We start from the raw sequence: 4,961 nt of genomic DNA on the forward strand, positions 1-4,961 counted from the left end.
GCACAGACAGACGGAGCGGCTCAGCTGCACACTGACATTAGGCCCACTGTCCTCTGCTGACGTCAGACCAGGAGAGTCGAGCACAGACAGACGGAGCGGCTCAGCTGCACACTGACATTAGGCCCACTGTCCTCTGCTGACGTCAGACCAGGAGAGTCGAGCACAGACAGACGGAGCGGCTCAGCTGCACACTGACATTAGGCCCACTGTCCTCTGCTGACGTCAGACCAGGAGAGTCGAGCACAGACAGACGGAGCGGCTCAGCTGCACACTGACATTAGGCCCACTGTCCTCTGCTGACGTCAGACCAGGAGAGTCGAGCACAGACAGACGGAGCGGCTCAGCTGCACACCGACATTAGGCCCACTGTCCTCTGCTGACGTCAGACCAGGAGAGTCGAGCACAGACAGACGGAGCGGCTCAGCTGCACACTGACATTAGGCCCACTGTCCTCTGCTGACGTCAGACCAGGAGAGTCGAGCACAGACAGACGGAGCGGCTCAGCTGCACACTGACATTAGGCCCACTGTCCTCTGCTGACGTCAGACCAGGAGAGTCGAGCACAGACAGACGGAGCGGCTCAGCTGCACACTGACATTAGGCCCACTGTCCTCTGCTGACGTCAGACCAGGAGAGTCGAGCACAGACAGACGGAGCGGCTCAGCTGCACACTGACATTAGGCCCACTGTCCTCTGCTGACGTCAGACCAGGAGAGTCGAGCACAGACAGACGGAGCGGCTCAGCTGCACACTGACATTAGGCCCACTGTCCTCTGCTGACGTCAGACCAGGAGAGTCGAGCACAGACAGACGGAGCGGCTCAGCTGCACACCGACATTAGGCCCACTGTCCTCTGCTGACGTCAGACCAGGAGAGTCGAGCACAGACAGACGGAGCGGCTCAGCTGCACACTGACATTAGGCCCACTGTCCTCTGCTGACGTCAGACCAGGAGAGTCGAGCACAGACAGACGGAGCGGCTCAGCTGCACACTGACATTAGGCCCACTGTCCTCTGCTGACGTCAGACCAGGAGAGTCGAGCACAGACAGACGGAGCGGCTCAGCTGCACACTGACATTAGGCCCACTGTCCTCTGCTGACGTCAGACCAGGAGAGTCGAGCACAGACAGACGGAGCGGCTCAGCTGCACACTGACATTAGGCCCACTGTCCTCTGCTGACGTCAGACCAGGAGAGTCGAGCACAGACAGACGGAGCGGCTCAGCTGCACACTGACATTAGGCCCACTGTCCTCTGCTGACGTCAGACCAGGAGAGTCGAGCACAGACAGACGGAGCGGCTCAGCTGCACACTGACATTAGGCCCACTGTCCTCTGCTGACGTCAGACCAGGAGAGTCGAGCACAGACAGACGGAGCGGCTCAGCTGCACACTGACATTAGGCCCACTGTCCTCTGCTGACGTCAGACCAGGAGAGTCGAGCACAGACAGACGGAGCGGCTCAGCTGCACACTGACATTAGGCCCACTGTCCTCCGCTGACGTCAGACCAGGAGAGTCGAGCACAGACAGACGGAGCGGCTCAGCTGCACACTGACATTAGGCCCACTGTCCTCCGCTGACGTCAGACCAGGAGAGTCGAGCACAGACAGACGGAGCGGCTCAGCTGCACACTGACATTAGGCCCACTGTCCTCTGCTGACGTCAGACCAGGAGAGTCGAGCACAGACAGACGGAGCGGCTCAGCTGCACACTGACATTAGGCCCACTGTCCTCTGCTGACGTCAGACCAGGAGAGTCGAGCACAGACAGACGGAGCGGCTCAGCTGCACACTGACATTAGGCCCACTGTCCTCTGCTGACGTCAGACCAGGAGAGTCGAGCACAGACAGACGGAGCGGCTCAGCTGCACACTGACATTAGGCCCACTGTCCTCTGCTGACGTCAGACCAGGAGAGTCGAGCACAGACAGACGGAGCGGCTCAGCTGCACACTGACATTAGGCCCACTGTCCTCTGCTGACGTCAGACCAGGAGAGTCGAGCACAGACAGACGGAGCGGCTCAGCTGCACACTGACATTAGGCCCACTGTCCTCTGCTGACGTCAGACCAGGAGAGTCGAGCACAGACAGACGGAGCGGCTCAGCTGCACACTGACATTAGGCCCACTGTCCTCTGCTGACGTCAGACCAGGAGAGTCGAGCACAGACAGACGGAGCGGCTCAGCTGCACACTGACATTAGGCCCACTGTCCTCTGCTGACGTCAGACCAGGAGAGTCGAGCACAGACAGACGGAGCGGCTCAGCTGCACACTGACATTAGGCCCACTGTCCTCTGCTGACGTCAGACCAGGAGAGTCGAGCACAGACAGACGGAGCGGCTCAGCTGCACACTGACATTAGGCCCACTGTCCTCTGCTGACGTCAGACCAGGAGAGTCGAGCACAGACAGACGGAGCTGCTCAGCTGCACACTGACATTAGGCCCGTTGTCCTCTGCTGACGTCAGACCAGGAGAGTCGAGCACAGACAGACGGAGCGGCTCAGCTGCACACTGACATTAGGCCCACTGTCCTCTGCTGACGTCAGACCAGGAGAGTCGAGCACAGACAGACGGAGCGGCTCAGCTGCACACTGACATTAGGCCCACTGTCCTCTGCTGACGTCAGACCAGGAGAGTCGAGCACAGACAGACGGAGCGGCTCAGCTGCACACTGACATTAGGCCCACTGTCCTCTGCTGACGTCAGACCAGGAGAGTCGAGCACAGACAGACGGAGCGGCTCAGCTGCACACCGACATTAGGCCCACTGTCCTCTGCTGACGTCAGACCAGGAGAGTCGAGCACAGACAGACGGAGCTGCTCAGCTGCACACCGACATTAGGCCCACTGTCCTCTGCTGACGTCAGACCAGGAGAGTCGAGCACAGACAGACGGAGCTGCTCAGCTGCACACCGACATTAGGCCCACTGTCCTCTGCTGACGTCAGACCAGGAGAGTCGAGCACAGACAGACGGAGCTGCTCAGCTGCACACTGACATTAGGCCCACTGTCCTCTGCTGACGTCAGACCAGGAGAGTCGAGCACAGACAGACGGAGCTGCTCAGCTGCACACTGACATTAGGCCCACTGTCCTCTGCTGACGTCAGACCAGGAGAGTCGAGCACAGACAGACGGAGCGGCTCAGCTGCACACTGACATTAGGCCCACTGTCCTCTGCTGACGTCAGACCAGGAGAGTCGAGCACAGACAGACGGAGCTGCTCAGCTGCACACCGACATTAGGCCCACTGTCCTCTGCTGACGTCAGACCAGGAGAGTCGAGCACAGACAGACGGAGCGGCTCAGCTGCACACCGACATTAGGCCCACTGTCCTCTGCTGACGTCAGACCAGGAGAGTCGAGCACAGACAGACGGAGCGGCTCAGCTGCACACCGACATTAGGCCCACTGTCCTCTGCTGACGCCAGACCAGGAGAGTCGAGCACAGACAGACGGAGCGGCTCAGCTGCACACCGACATTAGGCCCACTGTCCTCTGCTGACGCCAGACCAGGAGAGTCGAGCACAGACAGACGGAGCGGCTCAGCTGCACACCGACATTAGGCCCACTGTCCTCTGCTGACGCCAGACCAGGAGAGTCGAGCACAGACAGACGGAGCGGCTCAGCTGCACACCGACATTAGGCCCACTGTCCTCTGCTGACGCCAGACCAGGAGAGTCGAGCACAGACAGACGGAGCGGCTCAGCTGCACACCGACATTAGGCCCACTGTCCTCTGCTGACGCCAGACCAGGAGAGTCGAGCACAGACAGACGGAGCGGCTCAGCTGCACACCGACATTAGGCCCACTGTCCTCTGCTGACGTCAGACCAGGAGAGTCGAGCACAGACAGACGGAGCGGCTCAGCTGCACACCGACATTAGGCCCACTGTCCTCTGCTGACGTCAGACCAGGAGAGTCGAGCACAGACAGACGGAGCGGCTCAGCTGCACACTGACATTAGGCCCACTGTCCTCTGCTGACGTCAGACCAGGAGAGTCGAGCACAGACAGACGGAGCGGCTCAGCTGCACACTGACATTAGGCCCACTGTCCTCTGCTGACGTCAGACCAGGAGAGTCGAGCACAGACAGACGGAGCTGCTCAGCTGCACACTGACATTAGGCCCACTGTCATCTGCTGACGTCAGACCAGGAGAGTCGAGCACAGACAGACGGAGCGGCTCAGCTGCACACTGACATTAGGCCCACTGTCCTCTGCTGACGTCAGACCAGGAGAGTCGAGCACAGACAGACGGAGCGGCTCAGCTGCACACTGACATTAGGCCCACTGTCCTCTGCTGACGTCAGACCAGGAGAGTCGAGCACAGACAGACGGAGCGGCTCAGCTGCACACTGACATTAGGCCCACTGTCCTCTGCTGACGCCAGACCAGGAGAGTCGAGCACAGACAGACGGAGCGGCTCAGCTGCACACTGACATTAGGCCCACTGTCCTCTGCTGACGTCAGACCAGGAGAGTCGAGCACAGACAGACGGAGCGGCTCAGCTGCACACTGACATTAGGCCCACTGTCCTCTGCTGACGTCAGAACAGGAGAGTCGAGCACAGACAGACGGAGCGGCTCAGCTGCACACCGACATTAGGCCCACTGTCCTCTGCTGACGTCAGACCAGGAGAGTCGAGCACAGACAGACGGAGCGGCTCAGCTGCACACTGACATTAGGCCCACTGTCCTCTGCTGATGCCAGACCAGGAGAGTCGAGCACAGACAGACGGAGCGGCTCAGCTGCACACTGACATTAGGCCCACTGTCCTCCGCTGACGTCAGACCAGGAGAGTCGAGCACAGACAGACGGAGCGGCTCAGCTGCACACTGACATTAGGCCCACTGTCCTCTGCTGACGTCAGACCAGGAGAGTCGAGCACAGACAGACGGAGCTGCTCAGCTGCACACTGACATTAGGCCCACTGTCATCTGCTGACGTCAGACCAGGAGAGTCGAG

Source organism: Scardinius erythrophthalmus (genome assembly GCF_964197995.2).
Source record: "Scardinius erythrophthalmus genome assembly, chromosome: 1".
Taxonomy (NCBI): Eukaryota; Metazoa; Chordata; class Actinopteri; order Cypriniformes; family Leuciscidae; genus Scardinius; species Scardinius erythrophthalmus.